Genomic DNA, 20,667 nt, shown 5'->3' with positions numbered 1-20,667 from the left:
TTATAGATAAATTTTCACAAATGCCTAGGGTGCCTAAATGGTTTTCTTGGCTTCACTGGAGATGGCTGGTAATTATAGATTTGCTTTGTTTATGTCACCGTATTCCTATTATGTTAATATGTGTGTGCAAATTAGTTAGTAGTTTAAAACCTATACATACTTAAGGTACTATACAAGAAGATATGTCAAAGAAATAATCAATCCTCCCAAGTTTCCTTCATATGCTACATCTATAGCTTTTCTTCTTCCTTCCTAATTACAAACCTTAAATAGAATTCGTGCCTCATATCGAATTTACCGAGTATCATAATTCCTCCAGGTGGTAAAGATACCTCGAGACAAGTGCTGGGCATAGAAGCCACAGGGCATAAATCTGCAAAGAAGTAAAAAGCTAACCTTTGCAAACAATATGGCTTCTCTCTCACTTACCAACTTTACATTTCCCTGTATGGCCCCGGAAGATGACTGGTTAGCCAGAGACGGGTAAGATTCCTCAAGGGAGGAACAACCTAAGACAGGCACAGTCGCAGGGGGGCCATCAGGTGAGAATTTGGGGATCAACAGAGGTGAGGCTCAGAACCTCACCCCCCCTGCTTTGAGAGAAATCTTCTGCATCCGTGGATGTCTTGCTGCCCTTGTCTAGCCTGGATTAATACTTAGTCCATAGGCACACACCTGATCATCTGATCATCTACATTTGCCTTCTTACAGCACTAAACTATGTTTTCTACCTTTATCTTGCATCTATCTACCACTTCAGCATTTTATTAAAAATAAAAATAATAATAATAATAGGAGAAATGTGGGATCAACATATAAATCAAGTACAAAAATCAAATGAATATTCATATTTGACCTGATGGTTTATAGGTCATATTGCATGATCAAAACCGAAAGTTTCTGTGATGAATGCCCTTGTACTGTTCACCATGTAAGAATTTATTCACTCTGTAAGAATTCGTTAACCATGTAAGAACTTGTTCGTTATGCTTCAGAAGATTGGAGACTGACGAGAATTAGGCTTGAGATGGATTAATGATTGTACATTGAGCATTGACCCCCCCATACTGAATTTTATTGTTGTTAACAACCATTTGATCAATAAATATGAGAGATGCCCTCTCAAAAAAAAAAAAAAAAAAAAAAAAAAGAAGTCATTGAACTCATAGAAGATAGGGTTCTTGAGAACAATTTTTCAACCTGAGAGGGGAACAGATTTATTAGACTGAAACTAGAGGTTAGCCTCTTTGAAGGGATGTCTATTTAAATGATATCGAAACACACAATTAAAATCCAAGAGCATTTTATTGGTTTCATAACATTGGACAAGACCAGGAATCAGGAACTTTCCTAAGTCATCTTGTCAAAATGGACATCTTACAAGTCTAAAATTGACATCCAAGGCTCTCAGGATGAAGATAGGAACATAATAGAAATTATGGGCAAATTTCATTCCCTAAGCGTTAAATTTTCTTCCATGTTACAACATTATATTGCTGCAAAACCATGTGGGTGTGATGCCTCATTTTCGTTTATACTAAAGTGAATGGGCAGGGCAATTTCAAGGTTAACTCATCTCACCGCTGTCAGAGGGGTGGATCAGCTTTTTCACTGTGATTTCCTTGGCTTCCCATCATGCCTCTCTATCTTTCTTAGAGTCTATGAAATGTAACTCTCAGGGCTGCAAGATAGCTCCTTTAGCTTCAAGCTTAAAATCCCCATGTAGCAAAGTCTCAAATCAGGAATTAGGCTAGTTCCTCCATTATGTCTCTATTTAAGAAGTCAGAAAACTCTCCTAGAAGCAAGCTTCCTATATGCACTTCCCCTTGTATATTATAGGTCAAGATTATATCACTTGCCCATGCATATAGACATGATTGGAAGTGGAAGTGGGTGATCATGGTTAGCTTTGATCATTCAGACCCTGGATCTTGGGAAGGGCCAGGAAGCCTAGGAAAAACTGGTACCTAGAGAACTGAGTGCTTTTAGCATGAAAGTGGGAGGTGTTTTTAATAATAGTTCTTAAGTTTAAAAGAAAAGAGTTCTGCCATGGTCTTCAAATTACTTGGGGTTATGGGCTGAATTGTGACTTCCTAAAATTCCTATGTTGGAGTCCTGACCCAGGTACCTTAGAATGTGACTGTAGTAGGTGAAACGTTCTTTAGAACCTTTTCCAGAACTGTGACAAAAAAAAATATTCTATTGTTTAAGTCACTTAAGTCTGTGATACTTTGCTCTAGCAAAGTAACAAAGTTGGCATCCTGCTTAAAGTCCTAGTGCCCTTCTCCTTGCCTTGATCCTATGAAATGGTTCAATGAAACTAAAGTATTTGTTACCAAAGAGTTAATTTTGTTGATTTCCTCATTTCTCACATGGGATGGTAAATAATATTCTCTTCCAATTAGTCTCAGAACCAGAACATTCAAAGTAGTTTCATGGGAAATATTTTAATGAGTTGTTCTAACTTTAAATAGCTTAAATTCTAAGTTGGTGCTTTGCCAAAATTCATTGCCATTATGTATATAAGAGTACAGGATTAGGAATTCAAAGTATATTTACAGGTATGTAACAGGAATTTTTTCTATTATTTCAGAATTTGGGCTAACTAACAAAAGCTGAAGACAATGAATGTTGGTTTTGTTAGGACTGCACTTTTCCCCTAATTTTTATTTTTATTAAACTTTTAATTGAAGTGCATCACACACATAGGCAAGTATGCAAAGTCTAAGTGTAGGTACTGATGAATTTTACCTGGGTAGGTATGTTCATATATACCCATTCAGCTAAAGAATATTTCCAGCACCTTAGGAGCCCCTTGAGCCCTCTTCCAGTTTTACTCAAAACCCAAGTATAACCACTATAGGACATCTAACTCTAGAGATTATACTTAGATATTTTAACTTAATATCAATGTAATTCCACAGTATATATTCTTCTGATTCTTTTCTAGATGGATGTGTCATTTTTTATTATGCCAATACCTCACAGTGTACTTATCCCTCCTAACATAGGTGAATATTGGGCTATTATGAACAGTGGTAGTATGGCAATTCTGATAACAAATATTTTGGTGAAATATGAATAAACTTATATTGGAGGTATACCTGGAAGTAAAATTGTTAGGCTGTAGAATATACAATCAGCTTTAATAAAAGCGTTTCCAAACAGTTTTCCAAATTGTTCTTTCCATGTATACTTCCACCAACAACAGTATTATGAGAGTTTTAGTTGCTACACATCACCACCTCTGGATATCTTCTTTTTTCTCTTCAGTGCTGGCATACAACATAAGAATTAATAGTTTTAAATTGTATTTTTTTAATAACTAATGAAGTTGATCAGTCTTTCTTATATTCCTTGCAGTTTGGATATAGTGTTTGAGAAATTCTTGAATTTTTGTGCAAAATTTTTTAATGGATTGTCTATATTTCTCTTACTGCTTCATAGGATTTTTTTCAGATATTCTGGGTATGAATTTTTCATTGGGTATGTGTATTGTAAATATCTTACTCCTTATATTCTATACCTTATATTTTCATTCCTTTAGTAGTTCTTTTTGAAGAAGAAAAGTTGTTAATTTCAATATGGTCCAATTCTTTCTTTTCTTTTTGATTAGACTACATTTTATCATTACCTATGTCAAGACCACAAAGATGTTCTATTTTTTTTCCATTAAATGCTTAACTGTTTTACCTTTCCTATTTCTATCTGCAACCCATTTGGAATTAAATTTTCTATATGCTATGAATAGAGATTAAGATTCATTTATATATGTGTATATAATAATCCCAGAAACATTTATTGAACATAAATTCCTTTCTGTACTCAGAATATTAACATGAATCAGATTGCAGTATTTGTGTATCTGGACTCTATTCTGTTGCATTGGTCTGTCAGTCTGCTTTAATTTCACAATACTGTGTGCTAATTGGAATAGCTATATAAAAGGTGTAAATGGTATTATCCAGCTTTGTTCTCTTCAAGATTTGCCTTAGTTATTCTTGGCTGTTTAAATTTTTACATGAATTTTAGAATCAGCTTGTAGATTTAAATTAATAAATAAGTAAACAAACCTCTGTTGGGATTTTCATTGTGATCGAATTAAATCTATAGTTGATTTTTGAGAGGATTTTTATAATACTGAGATTTATAAAATATGATTATGTTATGCACATTTACTAATTATTTTTCTTAACTTGTCACAATAATATCTTATAGATTTTCTTGTACTTTTGTGATTTTTTATGAAATTTAATTCTAGGTACTTAATTTTTTGTAATTAGAAAAAAACCCACAACTTTATTGAGGTCTAATTTGCATAGGAAAAATACATCAATTTTAAGGATACAGTTTGATGTTTTTTGACAATAATGTGTGTAACCATTATTATGTAACCACCATTACAAATGCTATGGAACAAAAAAGTTTATTTGGTGCCCTTTCAGAGTCAGTTCTTAACCCTATTTCTACACCCAGGGTAAGGACCGATCTGCATTTTTGTATCTATAAGTTAGACTCGTCTTCTTGAGCTTCACTTAAGTGTGATCAGGCAGTATGTATTCCTTTGTGTTTGGCTTCTTTTGCTTAGCATTTTTGAGATTTGTTCGTGTAATCGCATGTATCAGTAGTTCATTTTATAATTTTACAGTTGTATTACATTAAATGTACATATCACAATGCATTTATCCACTCACCTGTTGATTGACTTTGTGCCCAGGTTTTGGTTCTATGAATACCCAAATATGTATCTTTTTATGTATATGAGCTTTCTTTTCTCTTGGGTGAATGCTATGAGTTCAGTGACTGAGTAATATGGTAAATTTATATTTATCTTGTGTTCAACAGTTATGTCCAATTTTAGGGGTTTATCTTCTTTTTATCAAAATGTATAATTTTATTATATATGTACCACAGTTTTTAATTGCATGAAGTTGAGTGTTTTTAATTTTATGGTTCCAGCTTTTGGTGCCTTATAAAAGATATTGTTCTTTCTCCTATATTTCCTTCTAAAAGTCTTATTTTGTCACTTTTAAATATATGTGAATAAGGCATTTCAAGTCAGTTTTGGGATATATTGACTGGTAAAAGTAGAAGTTCATTTATTTTACATACAGATACCCAGTTTTTCCAGCACGTTTTTTTGATAATAATGTACTTCCATTGAATGACCTTGAAACTTTTGTTAGACTTCAACTGCTGAGGTATGTATGGTTCTTTTTTTTAGACCACTGTCTTGTGATTACTACAGTTTCATAGTAAGCTTTGAAATCAGGTAGTGTTAAGTTATCCAAACTTTTTCTATTTCAAAATTATATTTGGCTATTATAGGTCCTCTGCATTTTCATGTCAATTTTAGAATCAGCTTGTCATTTTTTATGAAAAATGTTGGTTGTGATTTTGATTCAGGATGCTTTGAATCTAGAGATTACTTTGGAGTAGAATTGGCACCTTAAAAAAATCAGTCTTTTAATTCATAAAGATGGTATCACTTTTCATTTATTTAGGTTTTCTTTAATTTCTCTCAGCAGTGCTTTGTGTGTGTGTGTGTGTGTGTGTGTGTGTGTGTGTGTGTTAGCACAAATGTATCCCTAAGTATTATAGGGGTATTTTTTTATTTAATGTAAATAATAATTTTTGCATCAATTTAAATTTTTGCAATTACATTAAAATGCAGTGAGTTTTTTTGTTCATTCACTTTATATCCTACAATTTTACTAAGCTCATTTAGGAATTCTGGTAGCTTCTTTGGGTATTCCTTAGGATGTTCTAAAAAAATAATTATACTTAACAAATCAAGACAGTTTTACTACTTCTATTTCAGTTTTCAGTTCTTTTTTTTTCTTTTTCTTGCCTATTTCACTGAGATCACTTGCATGTTGTAGCTTTCTGTGATTACAGTGAAAAATCTGTCCAACATTCTGCTCTACAAATTCTAACCATTCTTTCCCCCGCCCCCCCCCCCCTCACCAATTCAATTAGCAAAAATGCCAGGCTCTATTTGGGCATCTATCACTGACCTATAGCCTGGAAACTCTCACCGATCAGTAAGCTCGTGCATTTATAGTGCTCATCTGTTTATTTGCTCTCTTGGGGCTTGTAGTCCTGCTCTGCCTGTTGTCTACTGTCTGAAAACAGTTGTTTCATAGATTTTGCTTAGTCTGTAAAAGTTTTTTTTAAGGTGTTAGTTACATCAAGTCCCTATGACTCCAGATATTCTGAAGTAAAATTCCCTTTGTCTGTCTTTCGAATTGAAGTATTTCCTGTAAAGAGCATATACTTGGGTCTCTCTATTTTATTCACTATGGCAAATTGCCTTTTAGTAAGAATTTTTTGTATATTTACATTCAGTGTGAAGAGTTTTATGGTTGAGGGTATTACTCTCTAGCTATTTATTTTTTATTTGTTTTCTGTATTTCTCTTATTTTTTTTACTTTATTTCCTGTCTTCTTTTCAAGTATTTTGGAATTCCTTTCCTTCCTCTCTATTGTCTTTAGCTATACATTTTGATATTCATAATTTTGCTTTTAATATATGGTTATTATTAGGATTAAATGTTTCATTTATATATCAGTTTTTCTTGAAGTATTATTATAGCACTACATATATAATGTAAGAACTTTTCAATGTTATAATTCAGTTTTACCATCTTTTGTGCCATTCTTATCCATGTCTTAATTATATGTGTATTATGAACTCCACAGTATACATTTTGCTAAAGTCACTTTGCTTAAAAAGTATTTAAGAATACAAAACTTGCTTTCCTATTTACCCACATACTGGCCATTACCAGTGATATTTATTCCTGTAGACCCTTAATTCCTTTAATTTGAAGTCCTTTCAGCCAAAAAAAGGTCCCTTTAACATTTCTCATTGTATTGATCTACTGATGATGAATTCCTTCAGCTTTCATTTATCTAAATTGTCCTTATTTTGCCTTCATTTTTTTTTAATTAAAAAAAAATTTTTTTTTCTGGGCCATACAGGGAAATGTAAAGTTGGTAAGTGAGAGAAAAGCAATATTCTTTGAAAAGGTTAGCTTTTTACTTCTTTGCAGATTTATGCCCTGTGGCTTCTATGCCCAGCATTTGTCTTGAGGTATCTTTACCACTTGTTCACCGTGTAAGAACATGTTCATTATGCTTCAGAAGATTGGAGACTGTTGAGAGTTAAGTTCGAGGTTGATTAATGATTCTGCATTGAGTCCCCTATACAGAATTTTATTGTTAACAACCATTTGATCAATAAATATGAGAGATGCCCTCTCAAAAAAAAATTTTTTTTTATGTTGGTATCATTACTCTACAATTACATGAGGAACGTTATGGTTACTAGACTCCCCCCATCACCAAGCCCCCCCACAAGCCCCATTACAGTCACTGTCCATCAGCGTAGTAAGATGCTGTAGAATCACTACTTGTCTTCTCTGTGTTGCACAGTCCTCCCTGTGCCCTCCCGCCACTTGCCTTCATTATTGGAAGATATTTTTACTAGATATAAGTTGGGTAAATAGAAGTTTTCAACCAGAATTTCTCACCTGGCCTTGATAGTGATATGCATATAAGGGCCTGTTTGCACCTCTATAGGATGTTTACCATAGCAGAGCCACGGTTGAGGTCCGGGGTAAGGAATGGTGAGTAACAGCCATTCCCTCTTCCCCTCCATTCCTGGTACATAATTAATCAGGTGTCTACCTGCCACCTGGGACCCGCCCACAGAGTTCCTCACAGAGAAAGGGTTGGGAAGCAGATAGCACACTGCAGCTGGGGGTGAGGGGGCTTGCTAGCAGACCCCAGTGAGAGCGGACACAGAGCACTGCAGGAGAGACTGAGCCAGGAGAAATAAAAAACCCTTTTCCCCAACTTCTCACCCTTGTCTTCCTTTGGTCGCATAAGGTTAGTAGGGAACTTGCCCTGGGCAGGAATCGCCTTCCTCCTGGAGCCGCAATATAGAATTCTAAGTTGACGCATTTTTTTCCTAAATTATCACTCTGTTGCCTTCTGGCCCCCATTATTTCTGAGGATAAGTCAATTGCTATTTTATCATTCCTCTCATTGAAAAGTAACTATTTTCTTCTAACTGTATTTAATATTTTCTTTTTGTCATTTTTCAGTGTTTTGACTTGATACGCATAAATGTGTTTTCCTTTGAATTTATCCTGCTTAGGGTTTACTGAATCTCCTGGATCTTTGCACTGATGATTTTCATTAATTTAGGAACATTTTTGGACAATATATTTTCAAATCATCTTTCTGCCTCTTCCTCTCCTTTCTTTCAGAGACGACAATTACATATATATTAGAATGATTTTGTTTCTAGGTTCTGGGACTGTGTTATTCTGTTCATCTCAGGCAATTCTTTTCTTTTCAATTTCAAATATTTTTTTTTTATTTCTAGGATTTCCGTTTGTACCTTAATTAAAGTTTCCATATCATTCCACCAACTGTATTTTCCTGTAGACATTATAGGAAATATATCCTAATATTTTAGAATCATTATCTGCTAATTTTAATATCTGTTATCTGTGAGTCTGTTTGAATTGATAGATTTTCTCTTAACTATCAACCAAATTTTCTGTTTCTTCACCTATGTAGTACTTCTTTTTATTTTATCCTGCACATAGGAATGATATTTTTGTAGGAACTCTGGATTATGTATTTTTTTTTCTCTGAAGTGCATTGAGCTTATTTACCAGTCAGATAAATAACAGTCAAAGAACCTCAACCTTATGGGATCTTCATTTTAGTTTTTGTCAGGATGTATCATTTTTTAACTCTGCCCTTAAACCTAGGTCAAACCCCTTAGTCTTTAGAAATAATACTTCTAAGTCATGAAAGTCCAAGCTATTTACCAAGCCCTTATAATGGACAAAACTTGAACTTTACACTCTTGTCTTCTTTCATTGGGCAACTGCTGAAATCTCAGATCAGGTATTTCCATCTTCCAGCTATTGTTTACTTTGGGATAATTGGAACCTTTCCTAGTGCATGCAAGAGTTTAGTTGTCTTTGAAGAATTTAGGGAGAATTATTTGCTGATTTGGGTGTTCTCTTTATTTATGACTACTTTTAATTCTCTTATTTTTTGACTCTTCAGTACCTAGTACCCTAATTAATCAGTTTTCAGGCCTGTTCTCCCTGCTCCCTGTTTCCCTTACTCACGGTGTAATCTTCTCTTTCTGTCGATGAATTAATTATCTTGCCATGGTTAAGCTGCTTTCTGAACTGTAATTATTTTTCAGTCTCCAATTGCATCCCCAATCTTTTTTGGGGTTTTGAAAATGGCTTTACTGGTTTCAGATATTTATTTTCGCATTTTCATATGAATTGAACCAAAAGTAACTTAGATAAAGGGAAATAGGTAAAATTTCAGCTGCAGGTGGGAAAGGTTTAACTATAAGAACAAAGCAATGATTTAAACTCCCAACAGACATCATTGTTGAGGCAGGCCTGGAAGGGTAGGGACAGGCATTTAAATATCTAACAGAGATGGGAACTAATGTTCATTAAGAATATTAAAAATAATCAAGTCATATTGAAAGTAAGAAAAAGTAGGTCCATAAGAGGCTCCTCAGATCTCTGAACAGCTGCTGAATTCATCACAGTATTATCATCAGGGACTACGGGCCCTTGGTACACATAGCATGGCCCTTCCTGTGCTGAGACACCTCAGTTCTGTTGACCAAACACAGGACATGACTGTTCTACTTCACATGGACATTCCCACACAGAACCCACATTAAAATTTTTTGTAATTTTTCATGCTCAGAGAATTTTAATGGTTTCTCACTCTGACTAAATAGATATCTTATCCCGTGGTCGTACCTCATTTCTTTTTCTTTTGGAGAGGGGACCATAATAAAAATTGGAAAAAAAATGAAATAGTAAGTATTCCTTTTATTTATTAGGCTTTCACTGCCTCTCTTTATCCCTGCTTAAATGCACTGTCCACATAAGAAAAATAAAATGTTGGTCTACCATCTGAGAAACTTGTTTTCCTGAGTGGTTCTGAAAATGACCCACATGTACTCTCTATGACAAACTATAAACTTTTGTGAGACTGTAATTGGGAAAAGAAACTGAGGCCATAGAATATTAATTCATGAATAAGCACAAGATGCTCAGGAATCAAAATAATGTCTTTACTGACAGTATTATTTGATCAAATACATGAAACATGATTCATTTAGTCACCTTAATATAGGAGATTCTAGCTCATATTCCTTCATTAGATTTAAAAATATTCTCTGTAACAATAGATTTTACTCTGCCTAGGGAATCAACCACTAATTACTCTTTTTTCCCCATGGTAAGTAAATACCTTACAATTTTTTAAAAAAAAAATCAATGCTCAAAATGTTTTTCAAACTAATTACACTGAGCTTCTTTTATAATATTTTTATTTAAAAAGTTTTTGATTTGAAATCCATTACTCCTTCAAGGCATTAGTGTTAATTGATCTAATTGCAATGGTTTCTCACATGATGCATGTCAGTGGTTTATATTAACATTCTGTCATCAGCTAAATAAATAGCTTCTCCTTGCTATAGTTTCTTTGTAGTTAAAATCACATCCATAAATGCACTTTTTCCAGAGTTTGGTTTTTTTTAAATACTTAAATATAAGAAAAGCAAACAAATTTATTGCACATTTATCAACAGTCCAGAATTTTCAAGGAAATCAATTATAAGAGAATTTATTATTTCCTAGACTTGGTTATGTGTCCTTCAACTGACCTGGACAGAAATCCTAGATGCCATCTATTATCATTGGTCTTCATTATTTCCATTATCCAAAGGACAAATGTTTCTATATTATCATCAGGAAAAGGTTCTTGGCTCCTTAGTACTCCCACAAGCTCTGCTAATGGAAAAGTTAATATATGAGAACAATGACATATGGAGGAAAGAGTTAAAAATGACATTTGAGACTGAAACGCCTCTTAAAATTTCTTTAAAAAGTGGATTAAGAACTCTAACAGTTGTAAGAACATTTTCACTCCACTCATAAGCCAGTATGTACTGCTTTTCTTTCTCTGTCAAGATAGAATAACCCTCATTCATATGCAAAAACTGTCTTACTAAAGTGTAAGCAATCTGTCCAGGTACACAATTTACAGGGATACAGCTTAGTTACGGACTTCAGCTTGGTCTCACTTGGACAAACTTGTCATTTTTAACTTCTTTAGTTACATGCTAGCTACACAATTCACTCAGTTACTCAAAACATGAGATAGAGGGCTTATTACAGAGAAGACTGTCTCTATACCTTGTGATATGGCAATGAATAAGACAGAATCTATGTCCTTATGGAACTTGCAGATAGAATTTCTTATAGAAAAGAAAGCATTCTCCAGTAGCATTTGATAACCTAAATTTGACTTCTCATGTCCAGATTCCACGCCCATTATTGATCTTAACTCAAGATCATCTCCCATTAACTACTATTCATTATTTTTCTTTAAAACTTAGGTCTCTCCTTAACCTCAGTTACTTCATTCTTATATTTTACCAGACTATAATTTTCATCGAACACACTCTACTTACCTATTTTCTGGTGCATACCTTCAGCTTCCAAGCTATCTTTAAGCTCAAACTATGAGTTCAGGCTAGCTACTAATGTCATTCAGGTGATCAGCTTAAGAATTTCCTTTCTTACTCTCCCAGTCTAAATTAGGTGGCCTTCCTATATTTTAAATGTCACAGCACTTAAAACATATTTTTTACATAATCTGTGTACAATGCTTACATTCCAAACAAAACTATAAGCTCCATGAACATACACACAAACATGTTTTTGTATGATAAAAGGAATATTATGACAACACACATATAACATGAAAGGGGTATTTCTTCCATGTACCATTTTAAGTCATGAGCCTTGTGACTGGACAATGAAATAAGTGAAAGACTGACAGCCCAAAACTAGGAATGCAACAAGGTACCATTTGTGAGTGGTTCATATGTAAATTATATGTAAATGACTTGAACAAATAACAAACCCACACTTCTCCTTTCCCCCACCCTAAATATATAAACAGCAATAATGTATCTTAACAACTAAACTGGCTAGTCATAGTATGTTCCCCTCCCCCATATGTGTTGTTAATGTCACTGATTCCTGGTACTCAATTTTGAAAATTGGTGATACTGGATATTTTTAAAATTGATTAATTACAGCTGCCACCCTTCTAGGTGTTACTGAGTTGACTTGTGTCTAGGATTCTGCCTGACAGCTATTGGCCACATAGGGACTTTAGGGGATAGAATACAATTTCTACCTAAAAATTACAGTTTTTTCAGAATAATGCCAGAAAAAAAATGCAATCTTGGTCAAAGGTGACTTTTTCAGTTTCTATGTTTATTTCTCCCAGAGGGTTTTACTACTTTTACCATAAGATAATGATGGGCTATGTCTTATAAAATCAAGCAGAAATTACTCTTATCAGTATCATAAAAAGCCAGTTAATATTTAGTGTTTTTATTAAGTAAGAACTTAGACAAATTCTCCTTGAAAATACTCACTGAATTGTTCATTTATATCACTGAAAAAAAATAATTTACAGTGTGGAGATCTATATCTGCATCTATCAAGTTTTGTTAGTTACAATTGAATATTCCATAATCAGAACTGGCTCCATAATTTGTGGAATCCAATACAAAAAAATATATATTGGGCCTCCTAGTTCAAAATTATTAAAACTTTCAAGTAGTGACAGTTGATCATTAAACCAATCATAGGGCACACTGTGTGACTACACAGATTGCATGCTATAATTTAGATTTTTTTATGTAAGTTACCTTGCTCTCTCTATATAATTACAAAAAGTCTTCCATCTTCTGGAAGAATAGGCATAGCTGTTGACATTTGCACATAACAAACTGTGGCACAGAAAAGCATGGTGTGACTAGTTAACGTTTCCCAGGAAGCCAGCAGAAGTATTCAGGTAGTAACTTCGGTGTCCTAACTCCAGTCTAGTTCTCTCTGTTTACTCTATCAGATTTCATCTTCAAATCTAACTCCAATTTCAACAAATGGCAAAAACATTTATGACTGTTATACCCTGCTTCCTTTCAAAACATCACCTCTGGAGTCGATTCTAAGAATTTAACTGTATGAGACAAACAACAACTGTTGTTTTTGTGAATTACTTTTTTGCCCCATTCAGAGTCCAAAACATTGCAAGATTGGAGAAATAAGAAAACTCATAAAGCAGTAGCTCTTTTTTATCCAGTGCAACTGAGAGATACAATTAATAAAAACGAGAGACTCAGCAGCCTAGCAGCACCCAAAGTAATAACTCCTTTTATGAATATGAGACATAGTTCCCAGGGCGTCTTGAGGCAGGTTTCTACTCTATTGATTACATTGTCAGACAACACATTTCATATCACTGAGCATCCTATTTCAGAAGATGTGGGAAAGGGACACTGAGGAAACATAAATGTCAGAGAAAATAGGAATGTCTGTGAACCTCAGCACACATTTCTTGGAGCAATAAAGGTTATCTGCTTGGGAAGCCAGTCCCAGGAGTGATCAGAAATTAGAGAAGCAACTGCAGCCAGGGAAGCACTTGAACATGGGCCAAGTATAGACAACATGGCACAAAAGTCCATACTATTGCAAGTATTCATTTCCTGGGAATTACCCAGAAGCTACCGATTTCTCATTTTTTCTTTCATGCATTCGGCAGGTTTTTACTTGCCAGGTCATATATTTAGCCATATTGACTCCTTTGATGAAAGTCATTCTGTACATTGTGGGCAGGTATAAATTCAATACAATTGTCATGTTTTTCTGTGCCATATTGCCACAAAGTTTTTCTTCTATTAATCTTTTCAGCAAATTAAAACTGCTAGTCAAGAGGTTTCATCAGGTATTTATTAAGAAGGGAAGGATCCTTGGTATGTTAACCGGATTCTTTTTGATGATTGCCCTAAATAATTGTCCTTTTAAACTGGCAAACACAAAGTTCCCAGATTCTCCACACACTCTTTCTAATGTCCTTAACCTGCTCTCGCTTGCTTTGCTTTCTCAGTCACCAGCTGTGCCCTCCATCCTTTTAAAAGAAAGGCAAGAAGGGCATTCGTTGGGGACACGGGCATTTCTAACCAAGAAAAGTCTATCCAGGTAGAAATATTTCTTTGTCATTTAGAGATCCTGTTAGTTTAACTAAGTCCCTTTCAGTGAATCAGAAAATGTATTGAACACATACTAGCTGCTTTATGTACATTATTTCTAGATGTTTATAAACACTAAACATGGAAATGTCATTCACACTTCAAAAGCTAAGTGGGAATGGAGATAGGTTTTGAACATAAAGAAGTAAATCAAGAAATATCATTTGCATCTGTGGAGGGGAGTCAACCTAAGTCAGCAAAAACCAATTTTCTGAGATGGGTGAAATTGCAGGTGGCACCGTTATGTATTGGGGTTTAGAGTATAAAACAGTTTCAAAATTTTCCTTTTTCCTGCTGGATTAGATTAAGCAAAATGTGTGGCCCCTCTATAAAACCTCTCTGGACTAATAACAATCTGTAAATATGTCTGTTACAGAACAAGTATTACTCTATCATTCTAATTTCATATTTCTATTAGGTTGTATATCTTTTGAAGCAAAAACATGTGTTAATTGTTGTTTTATCCAAAAATGACAAATCAAATCTATAGTGTATGGCAAATCAAATCCATAGCAACAATTTTAATTATGTATCAGACTCTTAACATCATATTAGACACTGTGTTAAATGCTTGGCATTAATATTGCTAGTTCATCTTCATAATAACCCAATGATTTGACTACTTGCTATTATTCCCATTTTACTAATGGAAAAACTGAGGCTTACAATTAAACAAACACTAAATTAGGCTCTTAGTTCAGGGATTGATCAACAACCAGAAGCCCCTCCTTAGTTAAAAGCCCCATGTTGGCTTCCCTTAAGTTTCAGCAATAACATCTGAATACTGAGATGTAAACAAAGGAAAGCTGTAGGCTCCTGTGAGGGTCCCCAGAGACAATCCTTAGGGTGAGGTACCCATCAGCAGGTCAGGAGACATCTGCTTGGCTAGAACAACAGCCTCTCTCGAACTTGGAAACATGACCCTTATGACAGCTGGCTACAGGGAATTCTTTAACCTATTGAAAAAGCAATGCACCTAGACCATAAGTTCTTGATATTCAGATTTTATCTGTTGTTTCCTCTTCTGTCTACAAACAAGAAGGTATGGATGTGTGTTTCCATCTTTGTGTCTTGTTTCATTTAGTTGCTCCCATATATAGAACCTTAGCTGGACCTGTCTGTTTTATGTCATTGTGAAGTCCTTTGGTTTTAAACATTTATTTGAATTACCACTTTAGTGGAAGAGGACCAATCAACCAATGGATGTATGGCTCATTTTGATTGTGCTTTCTTTCATAGTAACTAGTGTGTTACTTTCTCATCCTCTTTTTGTACTTCAACCCCAAGAGCAGGAAAATTCTCAGATTAGGGGAGGAGGAGCACATGTGAAGCATACTTTCCATTTTCATCTGTATGACTTACAAGATAAAAAGATTCAGAGTTGACTCCACAAAATGGAGAAAAGTAGAACAGTATACTTTAGCATCCAGGTTAATATTTCCTGAAGAAAAAAAAAGTGAAAACCAGCAAAGCCCTACCCTTGTTTGTACAATCTGCTTGGCTGGCAATAAGTACTGTTAGCTCTTTACTTCCGGTTAGCTATTGTTTTTTGTTTTTGTTTTATTGAATGTCATCAACCCCAGAAAGGTAGAATGATGATGTGATTTAAGCACTAAAACCCCAACTTGCATACTTAACAACTATGTATTTCTTTCCTCTATTGTGCAATCCTCCAGAGATAGTGGAGTAAAAAGGAAAAGTACCCAGAAAAGGGGGAAGGAGTTTGAGGAGACATGGGAAATACCCATTTCAACCACTGGACCCTTGTTCCCTGCAGCCGAGCCACCTAGGTTCCTTCTCTCCCTGGCTGGGTGCAGCGGATCCTGGCAGTTGTCCACCAGTAGTCCTACTCTAATTCCCGAGTCTTAGCTGAGCACTTGACCAGTCCACAAAGGACCCCATTTCCCAGGTCCCCTTGTGGTCACATGACTAAGTTTTTAGCAGCGGCGGTAAGCGTGTCACTGCTCTCTCCTTGTCCCTCGCTTCTTTGCCCCTCGCTGAAATGTAGGTGTGATGGAAGATGCAGATGCCATGAATCCAGAGATGAAAATGTATCTTGAGGATAGTAGAGCTTCCCTGGCTGCCATGGACTTCTTACTTTTATCTGTTATGTGAAAGAAAAGTAATAGCTTCTACGAAGCTTCAGCTATTGTGTCTACAGTCTTTTTGTTAGATCAGTTTAGACTATGCTCCAACTAATACAGGGGAAGAGGGTCCTCAGAAACCTAGCCTACTTTCTTTCTCTCTCTGTTTCCTTTCCTACAAGTCCCCAGTTACACTGATCCTAGTTCATGCCATACTTTTCAAGACGTCTTTGGTCATGATACATTTGAAAGCTGAAGTACAATTTTGTCCCTAGCTACAAAGAGATATGCATTTCTTCTTCTTTACTGATATTCTTCTAAACTGATGATGCCTTCCTTTCATTTTAAAATCAGAGATAGTCATATTCTTTTTAGTCCTTCTAGTTTCAAGCCTTACCAAAAATAAATGAAAACTTTTGGATATTTATGAGTTCACCTTTGCAAATAAAAGTACAGAGTGATGGATGGTGCCTGAATCTCATCCATTAACAATTTCAGCATGTTTCTTCCTTGTGGTGGTTTCTGCTTTAACCAGCCTCTCCACAGTGAAAGCATTTGCTCTTCTGGAACATTTTTCACTAAAATGCATAGCAAACATCACTCCAAAGAGCAGCTCCAAGGAAAAAAATCCACAATATAAATTCCTATACATTGCAGAATCTTGTGGAGAGTAAGATGGTATAATTCAGAGAATCAAAAAGTTTTAATTAGACTTGGATTCAAATATCATTTGTTATGTATGAATATTGGTCAGGTTTACCTCTCCAGTCCTCAGTTTTCATCTATAAGAATAGTTGCTTTGTGTGGATTAAGTGAGATAATGCATGTAATGTGTAGTTTGTAGAGTGACTAGCACATTGCCAATAGTCACTTACTGTTAATTTATCTCCTAGTAGTTAATGTTTTGATTCTCTTCTAAATTCATCTTCACAAGTAATTGACAGTCAGTGTATTTGGAAGCAGTGTTTGAAGCCAAAATGTTCGCCTGGTTTAGAGAGAGTGAATGTTTTGTCAAGTCACTGGGGCCTGCTCCAAATTCACAAAAACAACACAAAATGCTTACTGAACTGTAGAATGCTAATTATGCACCCTATTTATAATAATCTTACAAAGTCTCATTACCTACAGCAGTCACAATGCATTCATTTCATTTCTGTTTAGGCTAAGAAAATTATAGGAAGGCCTTGTCATTCTTTTTGAGTATTCTGTATTTGGTGACATTTCCCTAGCTTGCTGCAAAACAGCAGCTGCAATTAATTACTTTTTGAATTGACTAGAGGACAGCTTGTAAGTTTTCTGCTGCCCTCTGTCAGTTTTGGCGCAATGAATTCTCTTTTATACTTGCATTTTACAACTTGCATTTTAAGCATTTCAAAGCTTGCAGGGCCTGAACATAAAATGATAGATAGAATGGCATACCATTTTGTATTTAGTGTTTTCCCAGAAAATCCATCTCCATGATGATAATCAACTCAGAATCCTAAAGTTTGCAGCTAACAAATATGTTCACTTTTTTAAAAGTCTGAAACTTCATAGAAATATCCTAATTGTCAAATTGACATCATCTTATGCCCCTAAAAGGTTGGTAAAGTTCTCAAGCAACTTGGGTTTCCCTATTTTGACCTCATTATTTTCCAAAATTTTAATCATCTGAAAGTGAAATGCAGGGAGCAAAGAAAATCCCAGCCTGGAAGTTTTTTTCAGTCCCACTTTGTCAGTAATTGCAAATATTTCCACTGTGTTCAGAGGCTGTGCTAAATGAAATGTTTTGTATTTATTTTACCTTCAAGTTTTCAAGTGCAGACACATATCATAGAACTTTTTATATACTGGTGTTCTTCTCCATAACTGACATTAAAGTGAAGTGAGGGGTTGTGAACTGTACAGAAATTCATATTACCCTGATCAGATAAATTGTTGATCATTTATAAATGATTTCAGAAGTTATTTTTGAATATAGGTTTTATATAGGTAATTTGATATCTTCAAATTCAATTTAAACAGGATGATTATGTTACATATATAAGAAGACAACATTTGAGGTCCCTTTCTCTAATCCACACCTCTGTTCAGCACCTGTCTTGTACCTGCTCTATATAAACAGCAAACAATTCTCAGCTTCACAGATAATGGGAGCCAGGCCAATTCATACTGACCTCTTTCAGAAGTTTCTAGACATAAATAATGTGAAAATGTGTAGTTTAGAGAATATTACAGGCTGAATACATGTTGAGGGGTTTATTATATAAAAATGAGTTACAAATGTGAAAATGTAGTTTCCTACAAGTGAGTCAAAGGTAGTCACATTTGTTATTGTCCTTTCAGTCAATTTGTTCTTCTATTTTAATAGTAGTAAAGAAAAAGATGTTAGAGGGTGACATTTTGTGTCCTAGATTGATTGAGGTGTCAATTTGATAGTTTATCAGGGAGTCAAACATAAATGAGAGACAAACCGTCCATGTATCAGTTTGCAAAGGAAATGAATGATCCAAAACCTGTTCCCAGAATCCCGAATCTTTTCATCCACTTCATGAATATAAAAAGGGTCCAGAGCGCAAGGAGAGGATTTTGTGAAAGAGATTGGTGAATACCATTTTTTAGAGAGAACCGTTTCTTTGCTGAGCTATCTCCTTTCAAGGGATCAGAAGCAAGGCACCGCCTTCTGATTTCATGCTGAGAAAGGGGCTTCAAAGGCATCAAAATATAATTTTCATAATGTTAACTCTCATACATACAGTGAATTTGTGTCAACTTAAGTAACTCATTAATGAATAAACAAGCCTGATGGCGATAAAACAAGGGAAAAAATACACATATATATGTATATTCAGGGGAAAAAAATTAGGTAAAATTTCAAAGTTAGAAATTGTGTAGTATCCTATAGGACAAAATAAATCATAACCATAGAAATCAATCATCTTATCTACTAAAAATTCATTTGCATCTGTACTGATCAAAAATAATTTATAACTGACCAACATTTTCTAAATTAATCTGTAACTTTTCAAAGCCTGAAACCTAATTATTAGTAAACAGTAAGTCAAATGTTACTTTTCTAGAGTGACAGACGACCTTTAAACAGACTAGGCAGACAATGCTTTAATATGAATTTGAAAGGGCACAAGGTAATCTTTTTTGCCTTATTTATTTACTTATTGCCTATTTGGGACAATATCCCTGACAAGGAGCTGGCCTAGAGTGTTTTCATATATATTCCCTGCAGTCCAAAAACAAAGCAGTGCCTGACTCCTGCCTGAAGTAGCTAGAATGGATTACAGCTGGGGTCTGATCCAGTCCCCGGAAGTCTAGAAGGCAGTAGTCAGGCCAGAGCTAACATCCGTGGTGGTAGAGGCATTTAGTGCCACTGCACTGAGAGTCTCCTGAAACCCACGTGTTGTGGAAGCGTTCTCCACAGACCCGGTATGGGCCCTGTAGTTCAGAGGTAAGTACAGAGTCCTCCTGATCCTGACCAGTATGGTCTTCCAGAGGGCCAGAGAGACCTCAGAATTAAGACTGGGAGTGTACGGCACATGCCCAGGGACTGAGTTAGAGGCTGTCTGGGAAACAGACATCTGGCTGATTATGACAACTGCAGGAAAAAGAGGCCAAGCAGGCAACCTTGGAAGTGCCAACAGAGGCATTCACATGAGCAAGATCTGGCTTTCATCGTTAGCTAGGCCCACCCAAGATACTAACCTAAGTCACCTGCCAGACCATATGGCTAACAAGTAAGAACTGGCCTGTAGACTCACCTGCCTAACCCTTGTCCTGGCAGGAAAATGGAGAAGATGAGCATGAAGAAAGCAGAGGATAGCAGGACCCCCTACTGAGGTTCTGCCTGAAGTAGGTTAACTCAGTGACTTTTGTTTTTTTAGGGGGTGTTTTTCATTTATTTCCACAACACACACCACAGATACACTTCAGTGATTCTTTTTTTTAATCCTAACTGAACTATATTGTTTCCCCAGTTTTATTAAGGGGAATAATTGATATATAACATTGTATTCGGTTTAGGTATGCAACCATAATTATTTGATGTATTTATATATTGTAAAATGATCACCACACTAAGTTTAGTCCACAGCCATCATCTCATATAGTCACTAATTTTTTTTCTTGTGATGAGAACTTTTGAGATACACTCTCTTAGCAATTTTCAGATACACAGTGTAGTATTGTAAATGACAGTCGCCATGCTATACATTACATCCCAGAACATATTTGTCATATAAATGGAAGTTTGTGCCTTTTGACCTTCACCCATTTTCCTGCCCCACCCCCTACCTGAAGTAGATTAAGTCCATTTTGCCACTAAGTCAAGTTTAGAAGTTTGACCCTTATGTGGACTAGATATTTATTTTATTAAAATTACAACCTTTCACAAGTAAAAATGATGATTTTTTTTCTT

This window comes from Manis javanica, chromosome 8, assembly GCF_040802235.1.
Source record: "Manis javanica isolate MJ-LG chromosome 8, MJ_LKY, whole genome shotgun sequence".
Lineage (NCBI taxonomy): Eukaryota > Metazoa > Chordata > Mammalia > Pholidota > Manidae > Manis > Manis javanica.
This window is presented reverse-complemented; position numbering follows the sequence as displayed.